Source organism: Aythya ferina (genome assembly GCF_964211825.1).
Source record: "Aythya ferina genome assembly, chromosome: 3".
Classification (NCBI taxonomy): domain Eukaryota; kingdom Metazoa; phylum Chordata; class Aves; order Anseriformes; family Anatidae; genus Aythya; species Aythya ferina.
In genome coordinates this window covers 109,008,032-109,028,013 of record NC_140298.1, presented here as the reverse complement: position 1 = coordinate 109,028,013, position 19,982 = coordinate 109,008,032, and the positions used below count along the sequence as shown (strand labels likewise).

Genomic DNA, 19,982 nt, shown 5'->3' with positions numbered 1-19,982 from the left:
CTTCTCCTTCTCCTTCTCCTTCTCCTTCTCCTTCTCCTTCTCCTTCTCCTTCTCCTTCTCCTTCTCCTTCTCCTTCTCCTTCTCCTTCTCCTTCTCCTTCTCCTTCTCCTTCTCCTTCTCCTTCTTTCTCCTTCTCCTTCTCCTTCTCCTTCTCCTTCTCCTTCTCCTTCTCCTTCTCCTTCTCCTTCTCCTTCTCCTTCTCCTTCTCCTTCTCCTTCTCCTTCTCCTTCTCCTTCTCCTTCTCCTTCCCCTTCCCCTTCCCCTTCCCCTTCTCCTTCTCCTTCTCCTTCTCCTTCTCCTTCTCCTTCTCCTTCTCCTTCTCCTTCTCCTTCTCCTTCTCCTTCTCCTTCTCCTTCTCCTTCTCCTTCTCCTTCTCCTTCTCCTTCTCCTTCTCCTTCTCCTTCTCCTTCTCCTTCTCCTTCTCCTTCTCCTTCTCCTCCTTCTCCTTCTTCGAATTTTCTGTTAAAAATAATCAGAATTATGTGAATATTTTAATGTGTATATTGGTTACTGTTTTAACAATGCAAGTAAACCAATTTTCCATTCATCCTGCTTCATAATTGTCACCTATCATTAAACAATCAATAGTTATTCTCAGTAAGGTATTAATTGACCAAATGAGCAAATGGACCTATAAATATCATCAAGTCCAGATGCCTGACCACTTCAGGGTTAAACAAAAGTTAAAGTGTGTTATTGAGGGCATTATCTAAATGCCTCTTGAACACTGGCAGCCATGGGAGTCACATCACTAGGGAGCCTGTTCCAGTGTTTGACCACCTTCATGGTAAAGAATGTTTTCCTAATTTCTGTGTATTGTGAAAAACAGCAGTGACTTTTCAAACATTTCACTTGCTCCTGAACATTAATACTAAAAAACAAACAAACAAACAAACAAACAAACATAAACTTATTTTAGCAGTCTAGTGTAGAGTGTAGATACTTTATATATGATTTTGTGGCAAGTAAATATGATCCAGGGCTTATTCTGTCTCTAGCAGTGAGAAACAAACTTATCCAGAAGATTTCTCAACTTTAGGTTGATTCATCCCTTGCTGGTACTTGTCTCTTTCTGTAGATATCTAATTTAGATGTCTCCTGCAGGTGCCTAACGCTGTGTGCAGAATACCATATCTATGAATATTACATCAGGAATGCAGTTTCCAAAACCACAAAAAAAGTTTTATCAATGAATCTGCTATTACTCCAAAACAGAGTATTCCATAACAGATTTGGATGATTTGTAATGATTAATAATACATTGTTTGTTTTAGAGTAGCAAATAAGAACAAGGACTTTAGACCAATAGTTTTGGCCCATTTAGAACCAAATAATCCACTCTGAACAGGTGGCTACTGTATATGCATGGACCAGATGTGTACAACCAACATATCTGATGAGCAGATGAAATATTGCAACAGAAGTGATCAGCTCTCTGGACCACTCAACTCCCATTCACTTATCTTCAGAGAGGTGTGACTCAGCCATCTCCAGTCTTTCACGTGGTATTGTATAGCTTCATGAAGGTTATTTGAAAAACCCATTGGAATATGGAAGCAACCCACAAGGATCATCGAGTCTGACTCTTGGGTCCCCAAAGGACCACCCAAAAAAATCAGACCATGTGTCTGAGAGCATTGTCCAAATGCTTCTTGAGCTCCGACAGGCTCAGTGCCACTTCTCCCAGGAGAGTATGTTCCAGTGTCCAGCAACCCTCACAGTGAAGACCCTTTTCTTAACATCCAGCCTAACCTTCTCCTGTTGCAGCTTCAAGCCATTTCCTCTGGTTCCTACTGTCTCCAGAGAGCAGAGCTCAGCACAAGCTCCTCCACTTGTCTTATGAAGAATCTCCAGGCTGTGATGAAGCCTCCCCTCAGTCTCCTCTTCTCTGGGCTGAACAAACCAAATGATTTCAGCTACTCCTCATATGTTTTGCCCTCCAGGCCCTTATCATCTTCATAGCCCTCCTTTGGATACTCTCTAACAGTTTTATGTATTTCTTGTACTATGGCACTCAAAACTTCACAGAGTGCTCAAGCTGAGGCCACACCAGAGCAGGACAACCTCTTCCTTCAACCAGCTGGCAATGCTGTGTCTGATGCACCCCAGGGTATGGTTGGCCTCCTGGTTGCCAAAGCACTCTGCTGGCTCATGTTCAGCTTGCTGTTGACTAGAACCCTCAGATCCTTATCTGTGGGTCTGTTCTCCAGCATCTCATCCCTCAGCCTGTACATATAGCCAGGGTTGCCTCTTCCGAGGTGTAGAATCGAGCACTTGCTCTTGTTAAACTTCATATTGTTGGTGATTGCCCAGCTCTCTAATTTGTCCAGATCTCAATCTGGAGATCTCCAGATCTCCAGATCTGCAAGACCTCAACTCCCTTGATGGAGTCAACAGCTCCACCCAATTTGGTATTGTCTGTGAACTTGATCAAAAAACGTTCAAATCCTACATCCAAATTATTTATGAAAACATTGAAGAGGACTGCTCCTAAAATGGAGCCTTGGGGAACCCCACTAGTGACGGGTCACCATCTGATGTAACCAGTCTAGACAGTAAATTCCCCAAGAATTATTCAAAATAGATTTTTTGGGGGCTATTCAAACCACTCTACTGCAGAGATGATCAAGATCCAGCTCCACTGTTTACACTTGTGCACTGATGCTGTGCAATGTGTTAGTATAGCTGAACAAATTAAGAAAGGATGGGATGGGACAGAATAGGATAGGATAGGAGACCTGTGAATGACTGACTTCTTGTTTACCCATAACCATACTGCTGGAGGGCACAAATCTCTACAGAGTTCCTCAGGACTTCAGTGAATCCTGCTTCCTGATAAGTAAGAAAAGGTGCATGGTGTATAAAGCAAGTTTTTACTGCAGCAGTGATTGCTGCTACTGAGAAAACAAAGTTTACTATCAGAGATTACTGGGTTCAAATGAAAATGCAGACACAGGTGCCTTAATATTTGAGCTGGGATAAGTTTTACATAGCTGTAAAATGAGCTTCAGCTTTTAAGTTACTGTCTTTTTCTTTACAATAATAATCTCTTCACTTTTACAAGCTCTATATTATTTTTAGGTAAGAAAACACTATAAAGTTCATGTTTTATTGTTCCTTGCAGTTATATAAATTACATTTGGCCAAAATAAATGTAATTCCTACTGTGTGAACTGAGAACCCAGAATGTTGATTTTCCTCAAGTTATAAACAATGTGAAGATATGTTATACTGGGTCACAATTTTCCACTGTACAGCAAAATATATAACTCACTTTTAATAACAAAACTGCATATATCATTAAAGTTTCCTACTCCATGGAGCAGATATTATGTTACTCTGCACAGCAAGAGATATCCTTTTTATGTACCACAATTTCTAAAATATTGTTTGACTGAATGAAAAATATTTTAGTGATTCATTAGTGAAACAGCTGTCATTTTGAAAAATTATTCAAATTAGTCTGTATTTTTATTGGTAGTATTGAAGTCTTTTTGAAGGCTTGTAGGTTTTTGTTGTTTGTTTTGTAGATCTAATATTGCAGAACATGTTTATGCCTCTTTCATCTTGTTGCCATAGTTTTTGGAGAGGGAACTTTGGAAATTTACTTATTATTTTGATTTCTCTGGTGGCTGTCGGAAGTTAGAGGCACCTCCTAAAATTTAATATCCCTAGTTAGGAAATCCACAATGTTCATTGCGATAGTTTGATTCATTAAGTTTCTAATTATGGGTTTTCTAAACCATAGACTTTCCCAGAAGAACTTTTGACAGGATTTTCTAAAGTACTAGGCTTTAACCTTGACACTGCTGCTATTCACATCCATGGTAAAACACACGATGATGTCAGTGGAACTATTTAGGCCAATACTGTGTGCATTTGAATATCCTCTCTTAGAAGTGCTACCTGACTATGTCATTAAACTTCATCTAAATCCTTCAGACTACAGTACCTCTGTCTATAGACCCACAAGGTCATTAAAAGTCTCTGGGAAGAAATGGTCATTGCAGCATACCTGAAGGTTTGCAAACCCAGGCCCTGAGAGGACAAGAAAGAAGGGAACTTGAAAGTCTGTTCTTCCCAAGATCATGTTGGCACCATCTCAAAAGCGTGAAGAAATTCCTTCAGAGAATCATAGAAAGACTGAGGTTGGAAAGGACCTCTGGAAGTCATGAATCTAACCGCTTGCTTAAAAGTATGCTAACTTCAAAATTAAATTATGCTTCCAGGGGTCTTATTCTATAAGGTTTTGAAAATCCCCAAAAAAGGAGACTCCACACCCTTTTTGAGTAACCTGTTCCAGACTTTAACTCTTCTTGTGAAGACTTTTTCTCCAGGGCCTATATTTTTCTTTTTATTACTTTGGATAATTTTCTCATTCCCTTTAAGTGAGTTACCCCTATCTTGAACATACAGAGAAAATCAAGAAAATTGCAGAGTTCCTCAAATTAACTCCAAATATTGAAGGCATAAAAGTTTAGTAACAACATATTGACTCCTTCAAGATCCTATTAGTGCCAATGTAATGACTAAAGTGTTGACAGTAAACTGAGTGCACAATGTAGCATTCAACAATGCGTTTGGCACTTGTGTGACCATCTGCTTGCCACCCAACAAACTTGGAACTGTTGCTATGTTTAGGATTCATCTCCCATGCCTTTATTCTATAAAAGCTGAATGCCTTATCTAAATTAGGCACTGAGGATCCCCCCTTGGGATGGAGGAAGGGGAAGGAGGGGGAGAGAGAGAGAGAAGTGTTTTGGGAAGAAATCAACTTTTTGTAGTAGACCTCTGCATAAACACAATATCTGGGCCTGCTGAGTGGGTAATTGTATTGGTTCAGCTCAGAATTGAGTTGAATTCAGCATAGAGAAAGCCAAAGGGAAAAAAAAAAAAAAAAAGTGAAAAAGGAAAAATAATGACCTGAGATTTATGTCTTTACATTAAATCTGTACTGTGATGTCTCCAAATACTGTCTGTGTTCTGAGATGAGTTTCTCTCTCTCTGTTCTACAATATTTACAAGATGGTGGTCTTTTGAAGCCAGCACTAGGCAATTATACTGATCTATGGTCTAGCAACAAATACTCTCTGAAACTGTTGTTCTTTTAGCAAACCACTTGCCCAACCTTCTTTCCTAGTCCTTTGTCATTTGTAGATATACTGTTCTTTGCCATGATCCTTAGGATAGTTCTTATGGAGTCTCCAGGAGCTGTGAATGGGAAGAAAGCCAATGAAGCAGAAAGTTAAATGCAACATGCCAGCTTGTTTCATATGAACGGTGTAGCTGTGCAAATTGTGTATATAATGACAATGAAATTCATACGGAATTAGGAAAAAATACTTTTACTTGGGTCACTGTCATAGAAGATTTTAGTTAATGGAAAAGAAAAAGAAATGTAGATTGTTTTTCATTTTAAGTATTTCTTTTCCGAGAATTTTGAAACTTCTGTGAGTTATGCACATAAGATGATCATATGGTCAATTTCATTACCTCTGCATAAGTAAAAGATTCTGTTTTAGGGAATGGTTATTATTACCCTAAACACAAATAATGAAGAGTGTCTGGTGTGCATAATGATTAGGGCTAGCACACTTCAGCATTTCTGGCAATGTTCATGCTGCAGGGCGTATCATCTTGGGCTCTTGTGACACCTCCTGAGATATACTTATTGTTTAATGGTGTCTTAATCATGGGAAACAGACAAACAAAACAACAACAAAACAAACAAAAAATCACAAGCCTATTCTAGATGGCTCATAAGAATAGAAGGCTCATAAGGATAGACAGAATAAGTATTGCTATTGCTGTGAGAAATCTTTACCACTAGTATTATTCAACAGTGAGTGCAGTTCATCAGAAATGAGAGAAGAAATAGTACACAAAAGTCATGATACTTCAAATTGACACAAGTATGATATTTGATATTTAGCAAAGATAATAGGAAAAATTCAGAAAATGTAGGTATCAGTCCAAGAGGATCCCGCTTGAAGGAAGGAGATATCGGTGGAAAAAAATTCTTTGGCTCAACATAGAGCCTAAAGAAAACTGGGGTTGTAGGAGAAATATCATTTGCTTCTCTCCATTATTAAAAGTTTTTCTTGTGTGAAATAGAAACACACTAATAAATATAGGCCTGATTCCCTACTGTCTCTCGGCAGGTGTTATTTTTTTTTAAATTAGAGAAGTTGAAGTCTTTCTTGGCACAGGTGAGAGCCATATTGGAGGAACCAGAGGAAAGAATCACGTGAAAGAGAGTTTCTTTTTCATGCTCGTCTCCTCAGAGTGGATGTCTACATGGTAGAATTATTCTTCAAGCTAGTAGTATGAGATCTTTAGAAATGTGCAATGTAGGGACATTTAGCTATAGACCTTCTCCAAAACTCAGCTGATCTTCATTAACCTCCCTAGGAACTCTCTTTCCTGCTGAGGGGAAAAAATGAAGGAAATGCTTGTGTTTCTTGAATTACTTTAGGTTACATCAATTTGCCCCTTTTGAAAAGCGAGGTTTTGTTCTACATATTGGGAGTTTACTACCCCTATTCATAGTAATCACAAAACTAGCAGAAAAGGAAACATTTTCCTATTTTAGCACAGTGGTTTTCAGAAGGAAAAATAATTTCATATTTAGTAAATTCTTAGTAAATTATATATATGTAATTATATTTTTAATTTTATAGTGATAATAAATATATGTATTTATAAAATTATATATTTATAAAATTATATATATACATATATATGTATATATATTGTCATCTCTTGGTCTTGATACACTGCTAGTCCCCAGACCTGGGAGGACTAATAAAACCTGAGTGAAATCATAACTTACTGAAGTCCTTTATAAGTGAACAGGAAAGCAGAAGATGAAATAGAAAACTGGAAAGACATGTTAGTGCTTACAAGGCTACAGCAGAGTAACCAAGCTGGGAAGAAATCTCTGCCACTCACCTACTCCTCCTCTCTGAGAGCAGGATCTGCTTTACCTTGGCACTTCTGAGGGAACCAGTTAAACCACCTCTGGGGCTTCTGTTTAATTACTGCTATCATACATCTACATTGCACATTCAACGAATGCATACAATCATGACTTCCCTATACTGGCTCTGCACCTTTTGTCATTGTTCTGGGACAGATTTACAGCTGGGTAGAGGAGCCTCTGAATAATACTCATGAACTCCAGGGGACATGCCAATACAAGAGCTGACTGAGGACATCCAATTACAAACTCTTCAGTACATGAAAGTCTATTATAGTGTATATAAGTGGTTATTGACATTGTACAATATAATATTGCTAAGAAAGACGTTAAGTATTAACGTGATATATTCAACATATAAACATGCTTTAACACAATTTATATTTTAATATTTTTTTCCACTACAACTATGTTATAGGAAGGTCTGATTTGGGGAATCAAAAGCATATCCCTCTTATTGCACGTGATTTTTCTGAGTTATTTATTTTGTTGTTGTTGCTGTTGTTTGGTTGGCTGGTTTGCCCTTACTGTAGTTCCTGAGAGACTGTTCACTAACCCATTTGATGTTTATAAAGTGGTGAGAAGGAATTCTTTGCCAATTTTAATCCATTTATTTTTTACCTATTTTATTTTATTATTTTATTTTATTTTATTTTATTTTATTATTTTATTTTATTTTATTTTATTTTATTTTATTTTATTTTATTTTATTTTATTTTATTTTATTTTATTTTATATTCATATGTGTTTATGAGCAGATATATTTTCAGCCTTCAATTCATCAAGCTACATTAATAATTTTCTCTTGATGGACTCTACCATTCCTCTGGTATCCCTCATACAATTTGGCTTCAGAGATGATATTTCTACAGGACTGTAGACAGAGGTAGAAAATGAGAGATGGTTCACTGATTTTATCATTCTATCGTATTACCTTTGGTACAGTTTGAAATAAATTCACATAAGACAAAGCTCGTATGATCCCTTTGCAGAAAAAGTCATGGTGCTGGAGACCCTGCAACAAAATGCTAGTAGGACAAACAGATCTCTACTCTGAGATCACTAGCAAAGAGTTTTGTTATAACATGTCAGCGGTGAGCTGCCCTATCCTCAGTGCAGAGTGGCAGCTGATAGTGAAAATCTGGCTATGAGGGAATTTAAAATAATAAATGTAGTTAAAATGCTGGTAGAAACAACTATTAAGTGATGAGGAGAGACAGCAGTAGTACTGGGAACTTGTTGTTGGCACCTAGCTCAAAGAGAGCTACAGATTACAGGTTGTAAATGACATAATTTCACCCTATCTATTTTTGGTCTGAAAAAGCATTGTGCCTTCCGTGGAGACATTATACAGCCTCACTATGTAGCATCACCCTGTCCAGACATTTGTTCGATACAGTTTTTGGAGAGGGCTGATTGTAGGCTTCCCACAATGATAAAGGGGTGGGATGGAGTTTCAGAAGGCAGCTGGCTGGCTCAGTGCATGTGGAAATGATTATTTTAATGGTGCTTTTATTTTATAGAATTATTAACGATGTCGGGGGGGGGGGGGGGGGGAGGAGGAGGAGGCTAGATGCCTGGGAAAGGCATCTTTTCAAATTATTGTAAATGTAAATGAAGAAATTAAATAAATCCATATATTTGTCATCTCCTTTACCAGATCAGATAGCACCACAGTAGACAAAGCCACACCAATTACAGCTTAGACACGCGATCAAGCTGCTGCTACTTAACTAGTATCATGCATCAACTGAGCTGTGGTATAATCTGCAACCACAGCTCCACCCCCGGTAACTCATACCTTCACCACATCCATGGAATAGAGAAGCAGACAGCAGAACAGGTCCACCCTGATCACAAAATGGTGGCTTTTCCCTGCAGCCTCTGTCTTTTGCAGCCCTGCCTGAGCTCCCAATTTCTCATCTGCTTCTTTCTGGCCTCTGCTCCCTCCATTCCCTCCACTGAGACAAAAAGAAGATTAAGTCAGTACAGCTTGCTTATATTTCTTATACTACTTCATGCCATCTTAAAATGCAATGCAGGTGCTCTCCAGGTTTTTGGTCTTTAGAGACCATCCTCCTGATAGCAGGACAGGGGATTAAGGAGTAGCCTTCATTAGCTGTATCTTTTAGCTTGGACTCCTGCATACTCTAAAATTCTGTCTTTTCCAGATCTGTCCCATGCTAAGTCTAGCAAGGAATGCTATGTCTGAACATTTGCAGGCCAAGCTCTCAAGCCCCAGACAAGCACAGACACGAGACAGCACATTGAGACAGTAGAAAGAGTATTCAGTTTTCATTTAACAGGATTTCTTGCAGCTTACCTCTAAAGCATGAGGCTATAGTAAGCAACAGCTCCCTTTGCCCCTTACAGGAGCACCCTCTTTTTCAATGCCACCCTTGGCAGAGGAAATGTCAATGGGAAGTGAGCAGAGCTGGCCATGGGAAATAAAATATTGAAATTTATTCCTACCCCTCAAATTTTGCAGTAGAAAATCAAGTTTTATTGTCCATACCCAGAAAAGCAATAAAGCAGCAAAAAAAAAAAAAAAAAAAAAAGTAAGGGGGCTTCCACCAGCCCAAGTGGGCCACATGGCTTTCCCCATCATAATAATAAATTTGACTTTGTTTTGTTTTGTTTTCAGGCATTGATCCTTCTATCTTTCGTGTGTGTGTGTGTGGAGTGAAAGGTGTTAAATTTCACATTGTGCCTTTGATCCCTGATCTTACCAAAAATTATCTTGTTATTTTTTGCTTTACATAAAATGTAGTCCCTTGTAATGAATGACAAGGTGAGAATCCCAGTTCGATTTAAAATAAAAAATTTTTAGACATTATGATGGCACAGAAAGCTTTGACTAGATAACCTGCATGCATTGTGGTGGCTCAGAAACTAGGAGGCAAAGCAAAAGTACTCCCAGTGTATTAATTTATTTACTTACATCTTGTTTTTCTACAACTCACAGTATCTGTGAGACTTTCTTATACTGCCCTGATCTGTCAGTTTGTCAGTTTTTTGTTTCAGATTTTTATCATCATGGCAGTGAACAAAATAACCTTATGTTATTAATTTTTGTTGCTGTTTTAGTTGTTAGTATAAAGCATTACACAGTATTTCACTTGCAAAGAATATCTATGAAGAGACAAATCATGCTTCCTCACATTTATTGCTAACCATTCAAAGATAATTCTGCAAAATATTTCAGAAATATTTTTTTTTTTCTTAAGATGAAAGAAATAATGTACTTGGATGAAAGTTCAGTTAATTGGAAGTGTAGTGAGAACAGGAATTCTAGTTGTACCAGAATATTGTTACAAGGTGCTTCTTCCAATGGCATTCTGGCTTGTATCAGCAACAGCATAAGCCAGCAGGACCAGGGAGGTCCTGCTGTACTCAGCTCTGGTGAGGCCGCACCTAGAGTACTGTGTTCAGTTTTGGGCCCCTCGCTGCAAAAAGGACACCAAGGCCCTGGAGTGCCCCCAGAGATGGGCAACGAAGCTGGTGAAGGGTCTGGAACACAAGACTTATGGAGAGCAGCTGAGGGAACTGGGGTTGTTTGATCTGGAGAAGAGGAGGCTAAGGGGAGATCTTATTGCTCCTTATTGCCTGGGAGCTGGGGGTTAGCCTTTTCAAGCAAATAACTAGTGATAGGACTACAGGGAATGGCCTCACGTTGTACCAGGGGAGGTTCAGGTTGGGAATTAGGAGTAATTTATTCTCAGAGAAAGTGGATATGCATTGGAATGGGTTGCCCAGGGTGGTGGCAGAGTCACTGTCCCTGGGGGTATTTAAGGAAAGATTGGACATGATGCTTTGGGACATGGCTTAGTGGGTGGTGTTGGTGGTAAGAGAATGGTTGGGCCAGATGATCTTGGAGGTCTTTTCCAACCTTAATGATTCTAAAATTCATTTCCACTGTGAATGCAGCTCAGTCTCTGGAAGCTGCAGCAGATAATGCACCAGCTTCCAGTTACTTGCAATAGAATTAATCTTAATGCTATTTCTTATTGTCTCATGAGACAATTGCAGTTTGTGTGCCTGAGACTTTATTGTATGAGTTTTCAGCAAAGCATGGTAAAGCAGAGAGTAAGGTAATGTTTTACTCACAATGTAGTGGTGCCTCAGGGACAAACTCACCAAGCTTCCACAACCAATTTATTATTATCCTTGCCTTCTTGGATATTTATTTTAAACTCTTAAGACCTATTTTGTCTTTCTTTCTTTCTGAAGAAGAAATGCTTCCACTTTAAGCCCTCAACTTGTCTTACAGTGCCATAATAACTGAACCGCAGTGTACATTTTCACAGTATTACAGATCACTGTTGTTTGTGTTTAATTATGTACTTTAAACTGCTGTGAACTGCCTGAAGCAACTTGCGACAACCGGTCTAGAAAAGTCATTATTAAATATCCTTCCTCATTATATTTGATACTAAGGCCATGAATAATGACTTACCCTAGATTTCAGTAACCAATAGCCATAATATTTACTGGCAATGAGTTCATGAAATTTGTTGCTATAGTAACTCAATCTTGGGCTTCATCCAGGTCCCAGAGGAGGTATCCATTATCTCAAAAGCCACTGCTGGAACAAGCATATGCAGTTGCAGTCTTGGAAGAGAGGGGCCTGAGATTGCACAGGCTGTTTCTAAACTACTGTCTCACCCACTCAGGTCACATGAGACTAGTAGTAAGCAGTGCAAAAAAAGTCTGCATTGCCCTATAATTAGCATGTGTTGGAAAACTTTTCTTTCCTCTACACCCTCTAAGAAGATGCAGATTTTGCACTGGTCCTGCCAGAAAACAGACCAACCAAGAAAACAAGAACCTGCCTTCAAAACTCAAGCAGAGGAGAGATATTCCAAACACAACATACTTTTGACTCTTTTCTTCACTCACTCTCAAACCTACTATGTGATATTATTTTATTAATTCTTTAATAATAAATTAGACAAAAATGCAACCATTATTTTCCTCAGAAGATTTTATTTTTAAGCTTCCCTTAAAAGTAGAACTCAAGCAATTCTTTCTTCCCCTATATGCCAAACGTGGACAAAGATTTCCAGGTGCACTCGTGGATCTGTTAATGACCTTCTGCAGACATGTGAGCAGCCACTTGCTCAATTTCTAGACAAAGCCAGGTCCTTGAGGAGTGGCTGGATAGAAGCACAACCCCGGGAATGCTGGAACTTAGTTCTCCACCCCTGAACCTTTCCTCCAGCAGGCCTGCCTGGACTCAGTAATCCTCTGAACTGTTTCTGTGCAGGCATTCTGAGGTGGGTAATAAGGAAGATGCCATTTCAGTTTTTCCATGTAAAAAATAAAATGCTTGTTATTTTAGCAAAATGCCATTTTCCCCAAGGGACATGTTGATTTTATGAAGTGGGACTTTCCAACAGAAAGATTGATTGACTGTCTGACTGACTGACTGATTCCCAGATTTACAAGGTTAAATGAGAAAAAAGGGCATTTCATTTCAGCTGTGGACTGCCAAACAGGCTGTTTCTAAGGGACCTAATTCCCAAATTTCACTCACATAAATGTGGTTTCATTCCACTTTTTCCTTCTTTTCACCCTGCTGGTGATTGCAGGAAGGTACACCATTCAAATTGAGAATTCACGAGAGGTAAGCACTGTTGTCTATACAACAAAATTGGACAATAAAAGACCATTTTCCTTCTTATTTTTTATTCTTGTAGGAGGACATTCATCCTCTCCAACCTCATATGAAAACACTTCAGGTTATCTCAATTTTTGAATACTGTTGTCCTACATTTGTAACATGATGTTATATAAGTGTTAGTGTGATCCCAAGTTTCTAACCTGATATAGTATAATTTGGAAGATTTGAACTGTGTTTGAAAAGTTCTTCTCCTGGACAAGTGTTTGCTCTGGTTCCCTAGCTATAGCCTAAACTTGGCTTCAAAGTGAGAGAACTGACCTTCTGAGTAGTGCAAATTGGAGATTGCCAGTTTACCCTGAAGACACTAAGAACAATTTGCAGTTAGTTTAGAGTGACAAGTTTAACATTCACTTATCAAGTACAGCAATTTATTTTTACAATGTTGCAAAATGGCTTGGACCCAACTAATTTCACTTGGAGGAACAAACACTGCCACAGCCAGAAGGCACAAAATGTGCAACAATAATCCTTAAGGCAACACACTGTAATTTGCCTTCTTCTGTTTAATGCCATGTCAAACAGAAGGATTTCTACACATTTCAGATGGTGACTGCGTTGCCTTCCCTTGGTTTGAGTTTAAAAAAAAAAAAAAATTGATTTACTTCAGAGAGCAGTGATAGATGAAGGATATGACATGCACTGAGCATGCCTAGTTCCTTGCTCATGCCAAAAAATTCCCAGAAGGATAAATCTTGTTTCCTGCCTTACTTCACAGAATTTAACTTTTTAAACAAGTCATGTTCTGTGGTTTGGATTCTGTGTTTATATCAGGGTTTGTTTCCAGGCTCATGGACAATAATAGTACATTGGTCTGAAAAATTCGAACATTTTCATGTGGAGAGAAATCATGGTGTTCTAATCTCAATTTCACTCTTATTATTTGCATTAATTCTTATAAAACAGACCTTACAGATAAGTTGCAATAAAAGCTGATATTTTCCAGGTATAAGCTGGAAAATATGTGAACTTGAGCTTTCATTTAAGTCAAACTTATTTCCATGATTTCAAGCTGTACTTATACATTCATACTGTAAACTTTATTTATTTTAGCAAATATGGAGCTGGAAATTAAGACTTAATTTTAAAAATATGTTCTGTGTTTAAACTGACTTGTACATTTAGACACACACACACACACACAAAGCCTTTGTGATCTAGTGATTGTAGCTGGATTCCAGTCCAATTGGAAGCAGAACATGAATTATTTTGAACCTGTTAACCCCCTAGTATTTAAAAGATTGCAAGAATATATATACATCTACATATATATTTCTGGATTTTCATTAATAGCAGCAGCCTTAAAAATAAATAAAATAAAAATAAAAGACACTTCCATGTGATTTAATTATATCTTTCAAGAATATGCAGTGTTATCCAAACATCTAACATGTACAGATTTGTGCAGGTATGTGAATACAATATATACATATATGTATAAACATATACACAAAGACGGAGAAACCAATCATAGAATCATAGAATGGCTTGGGTTGGAAGAGATCTTAAAGATCATCTAACTCTAACCCCCTGCCATAGCCAGGTTTGCTACCCACAAATCAGGTTGGCCAAGACCCCATCCAGCCTGGCCTAGACTACCTCCAGGGATGGGGCATCCACAGTTTCTCTGGGCAACCTGTGCCAGTGCCTCACTCCTTAAAGTGAAGAATTTCCTCCTAATGTGTAGTCTAAATCTATCCTCTTTTAGTTTAAGACCATTTCCCCTTGTCCTGTCATTATCTACCCAAGTAAAGAGTCCTTCTCCATCTTTTTTATAAGACTCCTTTAATTATTGAAAGGTTCTGTAGTGACATCCAAAGTATAAACAGTCCTCTCTAGCAAAACCATGATCTTCATCTGGTACCTTTGTTGATTCCTGTACTTTGCAGTTTCATTTCTCTCTTCGCCTGTAGGTCTTCATAACTCCACATAAAAATGCACATTTTTACTATACATGCGACAGGTCACTTCAAACTACTGTAATACAGAGAGGACTCTTTTTTCATTAAGTTCCCTGAGAACATCAATTGATTGTTCATGAAGATTAACATAAGCTACCAACCCCGTCTGAAACCCCGTTCATCAAGTCTCTGTGCCACCTTCTGTGAGAGGCCTGCCTCTATCAGTCTTGTAGTGTTCTATGAGAGTGTGAGTTACAGTGGAAGTGTCCATTGGTTCTTCCTCTTCTTTTAATTGTACTGCTTTACCGTTCACCTGATCATCCATTTTATTATGCTGCTTGAGCCTGTGACTGCCTGCCCTGCTGCCAGGTCGCCTCCCCTGGAGCCCTCGCTTCCTTATGTGGAACCCCCTCCTCTGTGCTAGGAGACCCCACTGTCGCCCCTGAAGCCACCCAGGGACCAAGCTAGGATCAAACTTCCAAATCTTATCTACTATAAGTATGCAAAACTTCATATATGCAAGAGCCATTCTGCTCATTAGACTAATGATATTCTGGAAAAAAAAATGAAGTATTCACTACAGGAAAACAAAAAGCAAAATAAAAGTCAATGAAAAGTAGCATAATACATAACCTCTTCTAAACTCAATGAAAACCTCATAAATTAGCTAGCTTCTGGTGGGACAGAGTTTGTCTGTCACAGCTTTTTATTTAACCCTTTTATTACATCTACACTGTTTTGTTGCGTACTTACATTCTGCATTTAAGGTATTAAAAAAATAATGATTTCTAACTACTTAACCCATACATCAGTAAGCATAACACACACAGTAGCTATTCTTAGATAGACAGATAGCTGTGAAAATTTATATGTGTATTGGAATATAAATATGTATGTATGTGTATATATGCAGATGCAAAATCAGCAAAAAAACCTTTATGTTTTATGCTCTGCCATAAGAAAAAATATGAACAGTTCCCTTTGGTGCTTGGCTAAAACGTAAACAGAACAGCTGGTGTTTGTCCGAAGCGGCAGTTCTATGTGCTGCTGTTTGTTTCTACTGAATGATCTTCTTATCATTAATTATCATATAAGCAACATTGCAAGCTTTGTAATGACAGCGTTTTTTATTTTATTTTATTTTATTTTATTTTATTTTATTTTATTTTATTTTATTTTATTTTATTTTATTTTATTTTATTTTATTATTTTGTTTTGTTTTGTTTTGTTTTAATTTTTCTTTTTGCTGTATGTGAATAATATTGAAAATTTTAGGAAATAGTAATAAAATAAAAGTACATGCCAACTTAATTTAATATGACTCCTTTGTTTTTCCATTTTAGCAAAATGTAAGGGACTTGTCCCCAGAGCCTCAGCCTTGTTTCTTGACACTGTAAATATATAGTAAATGTCAATCCCCAATTTTAATGTGGATAATCTGAATTATGTCCATAAACTTCAACTTTTCTGCTTTCCATGCAAGGATGCATGACCTTTAGGAAGGAATTCAAAAAGGAGTTCAAAGAGGAATTCCTTCAAAGCAACACAGACATCATTCATTCTTTGGCCCAAGGAAGAGTAACAAAAACAGCTGCTTACATAGTATTGCTGAGGAGGAGGGGTGGAAGAAAAGTGAAAGAGGAAAACTAACATGTTATACTCTTTTTTTCCATGTGGTGCCATGTGGTCCTTGTTACACAAGACCCAGATATGTGCACCTTGGACATAGTCCATATATGAATCAGGATGGTAATCAGCTGCTGCTCTAGTACATAAGGTCATAAAAACAGACATACCATCTCCAACACTGTCTGTAAGGGACACCTAAAGAATAGCAAAAGCAGGGAAGTCTAAATGATACTTCCCCAAATACTCTCCCAGCTTTCAACAATTTTAGGGGATTTCCTAAGTTTGACATGATTTATCTACTCAGTAGTCCTCAGCTGTTTTTTTGTTTGTTTGTTTGTTTTTGTTATTATTTTATTTTATTTTATTTTATTTTATTTTATTTTATTTTATTTTATTTTATTTTATTTTATTTTATTTTATTTTATTTTATTTTATTCTCATGCTCTTGTACAGTGACCATTTCAAGCCACTTAAGTTTTTGCATCTACAACATCATTTGGGAAGATGCTTCAAAGGTCTACTGCATAAGGAATGCTTCCTTATGGTTCACTGCATAAGGAATTAGCTTCCTTTGAAGCTTTCTGCTTCTTTCTTCTTGGGATGTCCATGACACATCCTAGCAAGAGGTGCTGCACAGCTCAATGCAAACCACTAATGAATTTCCATCCATTAATTGTGGCTTTGTTCTTCTTACATAGACTAGAATATTTCTGGCTATTGTTTGCTGTTTGAGTTGTGGACAGCTTTGCATGCACTTAGCACCCTGCACACAGAGACTGAAACTTGCCTGAGTAACCATGGCTGTCCTGTAAATAAATAAAATAGATAATAGTCATTATTACCATACAATCCTCTCTAAAACAAAACAGTCTCTATAAATGGATAGATTCCCTGTAAGTGCTCTCCTGGGGCCTTAGCCTCTCGTTCATGATTGATCCACGAACCTTGGCTATATGCTCAAAACAACATGTTCTCAACCTGGTAGCTCTTGCTGTGTTTCTATCTTGTTGCTTTAGCTTCTTTTATACCCAAATGTAAATAATACTTTTTTTTTTATTTTATTTTATACTGTTTTTATAATTTCTTTGCACCATAATTGAAACCTTAGCTATCCTCCTTTTTGTTCCATTGCCAGCAATCTTTGATAAGTGAGTACTTTTCTAGTTGTTGTTTTTTTTTTTTAATTATTGTTGTTTTTAAGTAGTACTGTTAAATAATTAATTGAGTTCTTGAAATATTTTATCAATTAATTACTCTTGCTACATTGGTGCTTCCTAGATGTTTTTCCTTTGGCTCATCTCCTAGAGAACATGAGTCGCATTGCAGTGTTTACCTGAAGAACAGGTATCTCCTGAAGGGCTGCCTGGTTTTATGTGAATTCCTTTGCTTGAATGCCCTGCTGATATACTAAGGAAGGTTTTTGAAGTATGTTTCTCAGATAAACTCAGGGATTATGCCCCAGGAATGCACTATAGGGCAGATAAAACTATCATGAGAAAAGGAACATTTCAGGTACTTGTGAAATTTATTTTTTTTAACTGGACCAAGATTATCTTTACAGCTGCATCTGCAGGAATTTATCAGCCTCCTTACAACCTTCCTCCCTACGTACTTAGCTGCTCCATGCAAAGCCACATCACTTATCACTGAGGTGTACTCTCCTTCAGCTGCAGGATTACGAGCCTCTCCTTGAAAGCTATACGGAATTTCTTCTATTTCACCAAAACTGAAACTTGTCCAAACATAGGCAGCTACAGCTCTTGTGCCAGTAAGATTGACATTGAAGGAAAATGTATTATATATATATATATATACAATATGTATACTGCAATTCTCTATCTACTTAACATAATTCATGGTGAGATTCAATATAGATATAAAATTTACATTGCATTTTTAACCATCATGTAACCTCCACACTAGTAAATTAACTAGGACTAGAGTCCAGTGGAGGGCCACAAAGATGCTACAGGGCTTGTAGCATCTTCCCTATGAAGAAAGGCTGAGAGACCTGGGTCTGTTCAGCCTGGAGAAAAGAAGACTGAGAAAAGAAGACTAAGAGGGGATCTCATCAATGTGTATAAATAGTATATATGTGTATAATGTGTATACAATGTGTATAAATGTGTATACCTCCCTGAGGTATGGGAGACAGAGGGATTTGGCCAACCTCTTTTCAGTGGTTTACAGGGACAGGACAAGAAGTAATGGCCACAAGACAGAGCACAGGAAGTTCCGCACCAACATGTGAAAGAACTTCTTCATGGTGAGGGTGACGGAGCAGTGGAACAAGCTGCCCAGGGAGATTGTGGAGTCTCCTTCTCTGGAGATATTTAAGGCCTGTCTGGACACCTACCTGGGCAGCCTGCACTAAGGAACCTGCTTTGGCAGTGGGGTTGGACCCGATGATCTTTTGAGGTCCCTTCCAACACCTTCACTTCTGTGATTCTGTGATATTTCCAGCCACTCATAAATCAGCAGCTACACTGTTAAATTCTCTCTGATTTTTTATTTTTCTAAAAATTTTTTCTTGTTTCCCCACACAGTCAATCAATGCATTCCCAAACAACTTCTGGCACAACTCAGGACTTAGCATGGACTCTTCCTGATGGTGTTTTAGGGGACAAAGTAGTTTAATAGCATGAATGGAACCAGGTTTGGGCATTTGACTCTGAGGCCAAAGAGCAGTCCTTGCTATTATTAATTTATCATTGTAGTTGAAGTTCTTGGGAAACAGTGCTGCTGAAATAACTTAAATTCCCTACCTTGCCAGAGGAGACAGTTTTTTGATAAGTTCTTTGGAAAGATTCTAAAGGAAGATATTTTTGCCTACCTTAAGTATTTGAGTTCAGATGCCATCTTCACTTCCTGCTTCTGGGGCAGAATTCTGTCAATATGTGAGAACAGTATTGGTGTACTACTTCTGCAATGGCTTCCATCTGGAGAATCACAATCATTAGTACTGACAAATAATTATACTCACTAGAAAGAAGGAAACTGAAGCATAAAATAATCTGAAACTCTGAGAAAGGCACTGTTCCTGCCAGGGGCACAACTCACTCTTGCATAGGATGACTCAGTCTGTCTTCTCCCACTCAGGCACTGTGGTGAAGAAATCAGAAAAATTCGGATTTAGATTGCATAGAAAACAGAGCAATATTTCTTTTGGATGTTCACTCTTTCTCCTTTAACTTCTACTTATCATGTAATGTGACAGGGGATGGATTAACAACTTTTTGAATGCAGTCATGCAATCAGAGAAAATGAAGTTGAAAAGGGATTTTGAGAGGTCACACGGTACGTTTCATTGCCGCAAGGCAGAATCAGCTCTGCTAAGGACATTGTGGACAGCTGTTAGAAAAACAGCTGTTTTTAAAACTTGTAATGATGGTAATTCCACACTCTCCTTAAGCAATGTGTTCCCGTCCTTCACCGTCTCTACCATAGGACTGTTTTTCCTAACTCTTAACTTTAATCCCTTTTGCAGTAATATAAGGCCTTATATTACAGAATTGACATACAGAAGAGATTTCTTCTCTGCTACAGTCTGTATTAGATTTGAATACAGTTAATATACTTCTTAACCTAATTTTCTCTTTTCTGGATTATGCAAATCCAGTGTTGTCATTTTATTATTATTATTATTATATTTATTTATTTATTTATTCTGAAATGGTTGTGCTTATTAGCTTTATAATATGCTGTTTCCTTTTGAATGTTCTGTTATACATGGGACTACAGAGACTGCTGGATGAGCTGTCTACGCAGAAGGAAGAGGACAGGACACATTATC

At 37.8% G+C, this 19,982-nt stretch overlaps 1 long non-coding RNA gene across 1 annotated transcript; it reads right to left on the bottom strand.

Annotated features, from left to right (window-relative positions):
* Positions 1-235: 235 nt before the first annotated feature.
* LOC311433958 lies at positions 236-19,249 on the bottom strand. Its single transcript, XR_014691117.1, has 3 exons — positions 19,173-19,249; positions 19,023-19,076; positions 236-459 (listed from the first exon to the last, which is right to left on the bottom strand). It is a non-coding gene; the product is annotated as an uncharacterized lncRNA (long non-coding RNA).
* Positions 19,250-19,982: the final 733 nt, after the last annotated feature.